The sequence below is a fragment of the Erpetoichthys calabaricus genome, chromosome 11, assembly GCF_900747795.2.
Source record: "Erpetoichthys calabaricus chromosome 11, fErpCal1.3, whole genome shotgun sequence".
In the NCBI taxonomy this organism is placed as follows: domain Eukaryota; kingdom Metazoa; phylum Chordata; class Cladistia; order Polypteriformes; family Polypteridae; genus Erpetoichthys; species Erpetoichthys calabaricus.
Genome location: NC_041404.2, coordinates 46,539,657 through 46,551,732, shown reverse-complemented (window position 1 = coordinate 46,551,732; position 12,076 = coordinate 46,539,657). Strand labels below are relative to the sequence as shown.

Below are 12,076 nucleotides of genomic sequence, written 5' to 3'. Positions count from 1 at the left end.
TGTGCCTCATTAAATAAATCTTAACTTATGTGACTTTTGCCTCAACATCTTGTAGCTTTTATTTTTACAAATCTGGTGACAGTAAATCAATGAGCAATGTAAAGGTTTCTAGCATTATTTATGTATAGTATTTTAAAGATTTTTGCTTGTGTCTGGTGTAAAGTTGGCCCCAACCCTTTTTGCTTAATGGATAGCAATTCAGAACCTGGGTTTGAATGATAAAAAATCTGATGTTTTGGTCAGAAAAAGAATACAATTTTCATTTCTCCCTATTATATATAAAAAAAAAAAAAAAAAAAAAAAACCTTGGAAGGAGACGAGCGAAGCAAGCAGGGGACAAAGCCCCCTAGTTTTTTTAAAAATTGATTTATTGTTTTCTTAGGAGACCATTTTAAGTGAATGTGGTTTGTACTTGAGGCTTCCAATTTAGGGAAGTGTGTAATGTTCTTGTATTTTTGATTAACTTTGAATATATAATGGGCTTCTAATTACTTTCTCTGTGGTGCTAGGTGTTAATGAGATTTTTTTTTTGTTTAAATGTTTCTAGTGTGAAGTAGCAAAACACTTGTTTTGTGAGAGAGATGGCCTGAAAAAAAACAAGAACGATGAAGTATGTCTAAAATGAAAAGAAATTACTTGTAACTTGTGCATTTGTTGATGCATTTGATAGCTGTGACTACACTTGAGCCAGGCAGTATTTGCTAAAGTTAATAAATTGACAGATATCTTTATACAAGTAGTGCTGTAATGCTATTTAAATTGAGAGCATTTTGTGAATGGCTGTAGGAAATATGTGGCTGGCTATTTTGTTGTTATGGTAGAGTGCGTTTATGGTGTGTTGTGAAGTAGTATTAAAAGCTGATTTCCCACAACGCCCCCCATAATGGTGCATAGCATGCAATCATATAAGCATTTATCCTTTTTTGAATACAATTCACTGAGCTGAATTCAGGAACTTTTGAGGGTTATGCTTATTTACAAGATTTTTTTCTACTTGCTGACATCAGTTTAAGTACATTTAGAAACCACAGTCCTAGTCTCTTTGTCAGTTGGGGGGGAACAGGGGGTGGTGTTTGTCTGAACATGCTTGAATGACTGTTGGACCCTGTGTTATTGGCTTATGTACAGTAGTTTTAAGATGATTGGACAGGCTGATAGTGCTTCAGTGTCTCCTAGATTTTGCCAGTTAACAAAATTAAAATGGATATATCAATTGATGCCACCACCTTTTTCTGTCTACTGTATATACTAGCCTACAAGACAAGTGCATTAACTGAGACTTTTAATATTGATGTCTGTTACTGAAACTGGTTTCAAATCAGTTTATTAGTTTCAGGGTACTATTCTATTGGCAGATATTAAATATGAAGGTAAAATTTCAACATTTTAACCATCAAGTACATAAGGCTGGTTTGTTCATTTTGAAACACAGGTTCATTTATTCTTTATATTGATGTAAATTAACTAACTCATTTGTTTTATGAACCAGCACTATTTCAGTACAGTGTTGCTGTTTCACCTTTGTTGAGTTTGTCTCCACCCCAATAGCTGGAGGATTGCTATTTCCTTCTTTTCCATGACTATATACTATTATATGTATAGTGGTTTCAATACATTGTAATATGGGTGTTTTTGAAATAAAGTCTACTTTAGAGGAACTATTCAATTGCTGTGAGATACTACGCTCGCCCAAATCTGCTGTTCATATTGTCTTTCCTTGTCTTTGTGTTTACTACTCATTTTCTGTAACTAGTACACTCCTGCTATCTTTTCTATTTTCTTGATTCATACACTTCTGTGATGTCATCGGTTTTATCATCGGTTGTAGCAGTGTGATATATGTAGGGCTCAGAATGAGCTAGTTAGTTAAGCAGGAGCTTGCCAGGCCACATAGGACTTGTGGTTTAATTGTAGAGATTCTATTACTCCATTTTTTTTTTCAGGCTTTTTAATTTTTTTTTCTTCTATTGAGTTCCTCGCAGAGGAACGTTGTCACATAATTGTGATCTTGTCTTTGTCTGGATTGCATTCATTGTTTGAAATCTTCCAATTAAAGACTAAAGCCCATGTCATATTAGAAGGATTTCCATAATCTTAGTGAGTTGAAGGCACTTGGTGGTATGCTCCTGTCACATAGTCTGACATAACTAACGACTCAATCCAACTTGTCCGCGAATCGCCTTGACAAAATCAAGCAGGGTAGGTTTAGTCTTTAGTCGCAGAGATGAGCACTGTGTGCAGCAGTGCTGACAACCAATAAATACTCATCAGAAAGTATAGTACAGATAAAGCACTGAACAGGAGTAAGAAACACAGGTGTTGTGGACCTCACACTCGAAGAGAAGCTCTACTGTTTGATGTCTTGTGTTTTACCTTCCACAGCAGAATGGGAAAAAAACAAAAAAAAGTGCGGAAATTGCAGCTGAAGTCTCTCCATACATATTAACCCTTCGTACAGCACTGTCTACGTCATAAAGTATGTTATTAAACCAGTGGCACAATCTTTGCAGGTCTGACCTCATGTTACTGCCATCTATAAGCCTGTTGTTGTCAGCAGCAGATCTCTGTTATCCAAGCCGCAAGTTTTATATATGTGTTTTGGGGGTAGTTTGTTTGTTTGTATTTATATATTTATTTATTTTTGGAGCTTATGTAATATTTTAATTTTCTCTTGGGGACAAAAAGTATAATCTAAACTATTAGTTGTCACAATAAGAGGTGAATGGAACAATGTGCTAGAAGGTTAGTAGGCAGTCGCTAAATGTGACATGCCCAGCAATTTTCCATCATATTTATTGACTCATGTTCTGGCTCCCACAGTCAGTAAGTGCTGACATACCCAACAACTAAGATTGGTATAATATGAATAGTTTAAGTTTTTGCTTTAAAAGACGAATGTAGTTATTCGGACCTTAAGTGTATTTAATTTTTGCAACATGCTTATTGATGTTTAAGAAACCCCACCATATGCCAACACTGTACATAGTATTAAGTATAGTTCTTGGTAGCAAAATTTGTATTTATAAAATAAATTGTTTGCATGTGTTAAGATTTTGTGCATCATGTAATTATTTGAATGGCACAATGGTTCATGTTTATTGTTTCCCCACTCACAGCTCTAGGTGATTCGATTAAAATTTTGGTATGGTTATTTTATGAAGTTTGCATGTTTTCTCTATGTATGAATTTCCTCCAAGTGGTCTAGTTTTACATTTACCTCACAAAGATGAGCTGTAAGTAATAGGGCCCATTGTGCTTGAATATACCCGGACAATTAATCTTTTTTTTTTTTTTCCTTCTATTATGCCTGATTTTATTGGAATTAAATGTGATTTTTCCAAGGCCTTGAACAAGTGCAATAAGTGTGTTCAGAAGATGGAGATTTGAATGTTATTTTAGCCTTAATAGTTATAGCAGCATACAGAGTAAGTAAAATGTTCATATGTAGTTATGAATGACTTAAAACACAGTGTCCTACTACTATGCACTGAATGAATGAATTCTTCTGAACTGCTTAGATGGTTTGAAGATGAAAGAGAGGAATCTGAAGCTGATTTGAAAAAGAAAATATAAAAAGTTAGTACTTAATCTCCTTCCCCTAGAAACAATGTGCTTTGCAAGCAAGATTTTAATATAGCTTCCTTGTCAAAATGCATATTAATGTAATAATTTAAAATTACACAACTGATTACTGAATCAAGTATTGTAAATAACAAAATGACATCTGACAGAGCAATTTAAAAAAAATCCAAAATGTTTTATTTCTCTCTCTCTAAGTGCCATGGCGGATGCTGATTTGGTGGGCATGGACATCCACCTGTCTCTTTCCTTTACCATACTAAAAATCTCATTGCAAGTCATGTTGTTCGTGAACCATCTCACAGCATTTTTACTTATGGCATTTCCCTGCCTTCCTCTTGCTCTTTTCTCATTGATTTTACCCACCAATGCAACACGTTCAGCTCTGTTGATGTGTCCTGAGTTGTCTGTTCTTTATCTCTCTTAGTAGATGTCTTTTCACTTGTGTGCTCCTTAATATGCCTTCGTTTGTTTTTTATCTGTCCACAAAATTTTTAGAAATTTTTTTTAGAATTTTTAGAAAAAAAGCATCTCGCAGTTCTTTGGTCTAACTTCCATTGTTTTGCTCACAGTCCATATTTCACAACTGCACATTAAAATAGATCAAATATAACACCTTAGAACATTCACCTTTGTTTTATTACTTGTTGGCTCGACTTAGAAGTATGTGTTTTAACTGCATAAAAGCCATTTCTGCAATAGCAATCCTTCTCTTGATTTACTGATTGCTTCTTCCATCTTATGATAACATGCCACCTAGGTAACAAAAGTAGTCCACTTGATTGACATTTTCAGTTTTTACTTTTAATTGGATTTCTTTGTCTAGTAAACCTCGCTCGCACTTTCATCAGGACTAATGAGTTCTTCATTCATTTATTATGCTTACTGTATATTTTTTTTATCCGTTGTCTCTTTGCACTACTACACCCAAGCAGTTTTTATTACTTTAAAAAACTTTATTACTTTATTTAATCACCATACCTGTTTGCTGCCTAAAAGACACTGTATTAGGGATGTGAACAAAAACTGTTTAAATGCTTACCTGATTTGATTGCAATTTAATATGGTAGCCTCTTCTCTTTCCTGTCTTCTACTCCCACATTTAACATTTTCTGTGGTTCACCAATAATCGGTATCCTCTGTAAATTACACATACATTGGTAATATTGACATCTCTTATCCTTATTTCTTTCATTTCTTCAATTCCACTTTGAATCATTTTGCTGTACAACAAGAAAATACCTGGCGAAAGAAAAAAGCCTTGTTGTACACCTCATTTTTTATCAAGTTCCATTTTCCAAATCAGCCATTTTTCGTGGTATAGACAGCTGCACCTGAGAGAACAATTTAAAAAAAAAAAAAAAAAAAAACCCACAGCATTTTGTTATAAATGGAAAATGAAACTTAGAAACTTGAAAATTAGCTGTTTAAGTTTCCTTGTTGTTGTGTTTTTATGTGATTAATTATCTTGAGCATGGCATTATAGGTGCAACCTTCCTGCTATAGTGGGAGTTGAATTTTACAGTCTGCCAAGTCTTGTCCTACTTTGCCCTAGTAACTATCTTGTACAGTACATTTGCTGTTTGTCAGACTGTTCATTTTTTTTTTTTTTTTGCTTTGCATCTGGAAATGTAAGGTGCTAATTAAGTTGAGTGACAGATATTCACTTGTGTAGCTGAAGGCCATTTTAGGCACTCTTTAGTTAATTCTTAGAATAATTTTGTGCATTGATCGATAATTCCAGACACAACGGTTGCTTTTTCTTTGACTTGACTTTGTTTTATTTGTTTGTCTCTAAAACGCATAAAGCAGACATTGTGTTGTATATCTTGCTTTCTGTATCTTTATGTTCAGCTGGCAGTTCATCCCATCTCTCTTCATCAGTCATTGTGGAATTTTGATTGGAAATGAGATGCGCTGTGTCTTGTGAGCAAAATGATTTCATTATTTACATGGACTGGCAGGCTGCTATATGACATGAGGTACATGAGGTTTTGACTATGGCATTTGTCACTGTTGAATTATTATCTATTATAAATTACTGTCTCTGCATTTAGGCAGATCTGCTATAAAAAACAATACTAAATATTAAATTCTCACAAACAGTTAAATTCTGAGTTGTGTGAAATTAAGCTATTTCTGTTGTGCTGTGGTCACAAAAAAGCTGTGTTGACTCTGTTGTCAGTATGATGAAGTACTTGAATACTGTTTGCATTTACATCCCGAATTAAGAAATGGCTTATTAACAGGAGTGTTCTGCATTCATTTTAATAATGCATCACTGATTAATATATTGAGCTGCAGGTTGTTAGCAAGTATGACTTGTAACAGTTTTATATAGTTGTTACAAATAGTATTTTAACTGTCTGTCTGCATTTGATGTGTGCTGTATGAGGTCTAATATCATATTCATATTGTTTGTAAGAATGTCTTGACTGAGTATGATATTTTTACAGAGCATTGTGTAGTCTTTCAAAATGCATCTAAAATCTATAAACAATCTGAGAAATAAAAATAAGTAACTCTAGCATTTTGTTTTCATTTTCACTTTTCTGCTTGTGGTGTGTTTGTTTTTTGATCAATTCTAAAAATCCCAGTTAACTAACTGGGCTTAAAATAATATGAAAAGTCAATGGGGAGGAAGAGAAATTCTTTTCATAGTTCTTGTAAAGGCCCACAATAACATGTAACCAGAAACCCCAACCAGCATAATTTTAAAGGCCTGTGTACTGTCGTAGCACTTGCACTATTTAATTTTCCAGGAGCATCTACTGACTGCTATGACTTATAAGGTTAAGATAATTTGAAAAATTTCCAATTATTATAGATTTTTGCACAAATCAATGTGCTGTACGTGTATTTCATGAAGAGCCCAAGCCTGCACAAGCAAGACACGGAGCAAGGCAGGAAACAACCCTAAAGATGGTGCTACACCATTAGTAAAAACTCACTTAACCTCTCTCACACACTGTCACTCAAATCAAATTTTATTTCCCCACCTACAATTATACTCACAATACACTATGTAGTGAAATGCTTTGTTGCTAAATCCTAATACTGCACATTAGAAAGATAAATGACATTAGATAAGACTAATATCTGTATAAAAACAATATGTCCAATAACAGCCATAGTGTGCATTGTATTAAAAAAACACAAATGTGTGTGTGTGTGCATATATATATATATATATATATATATATATATTATAATACATACATACATACACACTGCATACAGTTTATAAGGGCATCATGTAGACCCAGGCACCGTCCTCATGTACTGTAGGATGTGGATGGACTGTGGAAAGAAGCTCTTCCTCATTAGTCTCTCAGCTTGTGTTCAGGCAGCTGTCGTGTTTTCCTAAACCCAGCACAGAAAAAAGTCCATTGTTGGGATGGCTAGCATCTCTAATTTTCTTTGCCCTGAACTGACATTGCTTAGTATAAATGTCCTGGAAGTTAGAGTGCAAATCTAGTGATGTGTTCAGCTGACCACACCACTCTCTGTAGAGGTTTGTGGTTCTGCTGCTTGCTGTTTCTAACTTATTCTTTAGCACATCACAAATGGTTTTAGTAATATGTTGCATTTGTCATTCCAACAGATGCTGCATCACCAATATTAACACTGCTTCTACAAATCTCATACTAAATGGCATATTACTGAGAAATAAAGCATGGCATGATGCGCTGCAAATGTTAACGTTGAGGTCAACTTTGATTACGCAGATTTCAAGCCATCTTAGGTGGGTAGCACAGCTAGTAAAATAATAAAAGCACAAGTGTCTGTCTGTTTGTCTGCCCAGTTGCTATGGCTCTGTTATCCAACAGATGGCATATCATAAGCATTAGCACTGCTTTTATGAAACCTGTACCAAATGACATATAACAGAGTCCTAGCAATCTAACACATTGCACTTCAGATGTTAATGCTGAATACAGCTGTCGGACGGACAGAAATTGGCTCATCTGTCTTTAAAATAAAAAAAAAAAAGTGTGTTTGTATCTGTGTCTCTGTCCAGTTGCCTTGTCTGTTGTCATTCCAGAAGATGGTGATTCACAAACATTTGCAATAATACATTTTATTACTACAAATGTTTGTGATGTGTTATTTATTACAATGAAAAATGAATTGCATTTTATTATGACATGCATTGCAAAATGCTTTCCAATAGATGGTGCACAACAAAGTTAATACTGAGGACTATGTTACTTAGATTTCAAACCTTTTTAGATGGTAAGCACAGCTAGTGTAAAATAGAAAGAATCGATTTTATGAAAAATTGAGTACCAATACGCACTAAGTGTATAACCAGATGGAGGAGTCATTTTAAAAATAAGTCAGATGACTCATGTTTAGTCCACTAATAATTTTCTCATGACTGATTTACAAATGTGGGTGTCAAAATATTTTTCAGTATTTTAAACAGTTTACCTCATATTACACTACATGTAATGTATGTGAATGAAAGTAGGCCTATAGGATTGTACTCTCTATCATTCATTTTCTAAAGGGAAATTCTCTTGCCCATTGATACACTGGCAGCAGGGCGATAGATAATGCCTAGGTACTTCCAGCCCCCAACCCCCACCAGTATGCAGAAGCATAACAAAGCTACATTAGCCTCATGCCATGTGTGAACAAGATCTGGAAATTTGCTGCTTCACTGGCTTGGGTTGAAAACCTAACTGGCCTGGCAGAATTGGAATTCCAGAGCAGATGAATGTCCTTTGGGGACAAAACATTTCTGAGTAAATTTGTTTTTCTTTCCCTTTTGAATTAGTGGTATTCTGACCATGCAGGAGATAAGGCACTGGTATAATCAAAGGCTTGAAAACACTTGATAAAAGTCAGAGTTTTGCTTTTACAGAGTAGCAGACTATGTGGAATAAGTGGATAAACAACACGCTGTAGTTTTATTTAGATCTTAATTAGCATTTGTACTGCATGGTTGCCTGTTTGTTCAACACAATGCTCTTGTGATTTACAGGCCACTTTGGATAAAGGTAAAATAAACAATAAATGCAAAATAAATAAATGAAAGTGATTAAAGTGGAAAAAGCATGTTTTCCTCAATTTCATCAGACATCGTTACTTAGTTTTGGACATCGAATGCTTGTGATTGGTTTTGTTTTCTTGGATAAAATATTTTCTGCAGCTCTTTTATGAACTCATGTATTTCAGTACAGGGTTCCAGGAAGATGATGGGTGCAAGAAAGAAGCCACCCACATATGGAGAAACCAGTCTATTCTCATGCTTTTGAATTAGCCTGTAAATAATTCATAGGCAGAGAAAACGTGAGGATAGGGTTGCTACAACTCTTGATTTCAGCATCTGCATCAAAGTGCTGTGCCTGTGTTACACATCCTTGCCTGTTTTTTTAGCATTTCTCAGTATTCTGTTGGGAAAGGCAAAGTGGCCAATCTAATACAACAAGAAATGAATGTTGTTACTTTTCATACACAATTCAAGCTCCACTGTGCCATAAACTTACAGATGTTGACAAGTTTTAACACATGAGCTTCTCTGGCCAATAGGCAATATTGGATTATTGAAAAAGTCATCATTTTAATACTTAATGTTTTTTTTAAATTTGTCATTTGTAACACTGTATTTGTAAGAATAATTACAATTTCTCAGTTTTTACTCTCGACTCCCTCATGTAATGTTAGTGTTGTGATTGTTGAACAGTGTTATGTGTTTTCACAGTTGATGCATTCTTGTGGTTACCTTGGGACTAATATATACTCTTATTTATCAGATTGCACCATTATGTTTGTTTTTCTCATTTTTTCTTTTGTTTTTTTTCTGAATGTTAAATCAACATGTTAAGCTTTCTTGTTTTTCATTTATCTAGCAGTTAGACTGTTCCATCTGTTCCATATTCACATCAAAGAGATAGCAGATCCCACTTGGCCATCATGGGCACTTCATTAAGTCTTGCAGAGTGTAATGCTAGTTGTAGGTGTTTCAAATCAAGATTTTCCATTTATCATTTTGAGGATTTTTGTTTCATTGTGGGCATTGGAGATAGTACTCCATAGGTGCTTTAAAAATATATTAATTGAATGTGGATATGTTTCTAATGGCAACTTACAGGCATTTTTATTCCAGGACCTCATTGATTTTCAGTATTTCTTCTAGTGACCTGATTGCCACTGGACTAATTAATTTAAGTAAATTAAATTGACTGGGAAGCATGTATTATAGCCATCCATCACATTATACTGTTGGATGTATTTAAAGTAAATGCTATATCCGTTACAGTGGATAACTCATTACCTGCGTAATGAATACTCCATGCAATTTTTTTAATATGTTTCTTACTTCATGTAGTTTGTAGTTGTGGCTCAGAAATCTTTGTAATCTCATGTTTCCGTGGAGAAAGGGCATAACAAAGTGTCTAATAGAAACAAAAGCCAACCAGTGCTGGACAATGGTAAACAATATAAAATGCCCATAAAAAAATCTCATGTTACTTATGTCGCATCCACATGTCAAGTCAAACAATATAAACCGTCCAAGAAAAAAATCTCACTTGTGTCATCCACATGTCGGGTCACCCAGTAGTATGATCAGAATGTGCTAAATATGTTAAGGTTTGCTAAAATATTGTTAAGTACATAGCCCCTGAAAATGAAAGTAGTCCACAAACAGGAAGCGTTTTCATACAGTGTAATGATTTTGAATTGAACACCCTCATTCACTGGTCAAGAGCCCTGTTTTCAGTTCAAAGGCACAACCCCATGTGAAGGGGTGCTTGCTTTTGGTGGACTTTTCTCATTTTCCAGAGTTCTGTATTTAATAACATTTTAACAAAAAATGCATTTTACACATTCTGAGCATATGACTGAGTGACTTGATGTGTGGATTGTGCAACACAAGAATGTGAGATTTTTTTCATTTTATTTCCTGTCTCCCTACCCACAACCAATACTTAGTTGCATGGTGTAATGTAATAATCAGCCTTGGACCAAATATCAGTTTATCATCAGCCAGGAAAACTGCACAGAACCTACAATATGTTCATGCTATCAGTTTAAACTTTTGCTATGAAAGTGCAGAAAGATCATTAAGTTGGAAAAGCAAAAACATGAGATTAAAACCTTTTCTTGGCCATGACTACAAACTACATTGGATAAGTAGCATACAAAGGAATGTCATTTTTGGACGGAGTGCTCCTTTAAATTCATTACTTACTGTATGTTTGTGTGTCAGCTAGCAAATTGGGTCATATTTATCATCATTGGTTTAATGACCATCTTCCTGGTTAGCTGGTGCCCCTATAACTTTTCTTCGACTCTTCATAGATGTGGGCATTCTTTGAGGTAAGACCGGTTCTTTTTTTTTAAATCATGTGATGCCACCTTTAAGCATGTTGTCTTTGGTCTCACTTTTGGCCTTAGCCCATCTACCTCCAACTTCTTGCACATCTTTACCTAATCATCCTCTGTCTTTTGTTTCACATGCCCAAACCAGAGAGAGAGAGAGAGAGAAAAGCATTGCAATGGAGGCTGGCATTTCATTACACTTAATGCAGTATTGTCTATTGTACAACTTTAGGTCATGTGCTGGACCCATCTGTTTTTTGTGATAATGTTGAAAGCAGTTTAAAAATATTTTTTTCATTTAACTATGATATTTAAATTCCCTTCAATGTGGTTAATGTGATTCGATGTGGTACATTTAAAATGGAATTAAGCCAATCTGTTCAAATAAATACTGTCACCTCTACTGTCGGTTTAGTTCTGCTATGTTTGGCTCCACCTTCGATGTGGTGTTTGCTAGGAAGTAATTGAAGAGTGTATAAACATTTTATTTCTTGCCACCTTATATAATAAGTAGGTCCTGGAGACTGTAAGATACATGGGTTCAAGTGTTCTTTAATTTTTTTTTCCATTAATCTGTCAGTAAAGCTGATCATTACTAGCTTATCTATCCATGTAATACAATTTTTTACTTTAAGCATTTTCATGTATGACATGGCTAGGAGTCATGAGTACACCGACTGCATAAACTAATTTAAAACGGGTACACTTTAAAAAAAATCAGTAAAAAGAGGTTATTTCTCCATGTCTCTTCACACAGAACTAGTTTAGAATGATTTACAGAAAAAACAGTAAGCAAATCCGGATAGTCCGTCAACATAAATTGAGCGGACTATATCGTTGGAAATATCTGTGAGCCGAAGTTAAGGCCGAAAATATTAATAATTGATTGCAACACAATGTAAGGACTTAATTATATTTGGTCTTGTAAAAAATACAAAATGAATAGGCTGCTTGCAGCCACCTAATTGTTCATTAGTTTATTTAGTTGTTCTAAAAAGACAGCAAACCACTATTGAAATGTTTGAGGCACAAGGCTAATGACACTGGGGTAACCTTAGTGGATGTTAGTGAAGCATTTTGAATCTGGAAGTTATCTCCAAGGACGTTTTTGAAGAAAAGATCGGGAGAACTGTAATAATTTTAAGAGCAGTCAGTGTAGCAGGAT

At 34.7% G+C, this 12,076-nt stretch overlaps 1 protein-coding gene across 3 annotated transcripts in view; it reads left to right on the top strand.

Annotated features, from left to right (window-relative positions):
* Positions 1 to 12,076, top strand: part of ndst1b (N-deacetylase/N-sulfotransferase (heparan glucosaminyl) 1b) — a 255,734-nt gene that overhangs the window by 29,186 nt on the left and 214,472 nt on the right. The window contains exon 1 of one of the 3 annotated variants that reach the window (XM_051934208.1): positions 3,526 to 3,576. The exons of the other annotated variants lie outside the window; for them this stretch is intronic. The gene's annotated coding sequence lies outside the window, so the exon portion shown is untranslated. Of the gene's footprint in view, positions 1 to 3,525; positions 3,577 to 12,076 lie in introns of those variants that run through there. 3 annotated transcript variants of the gene reach the window in all.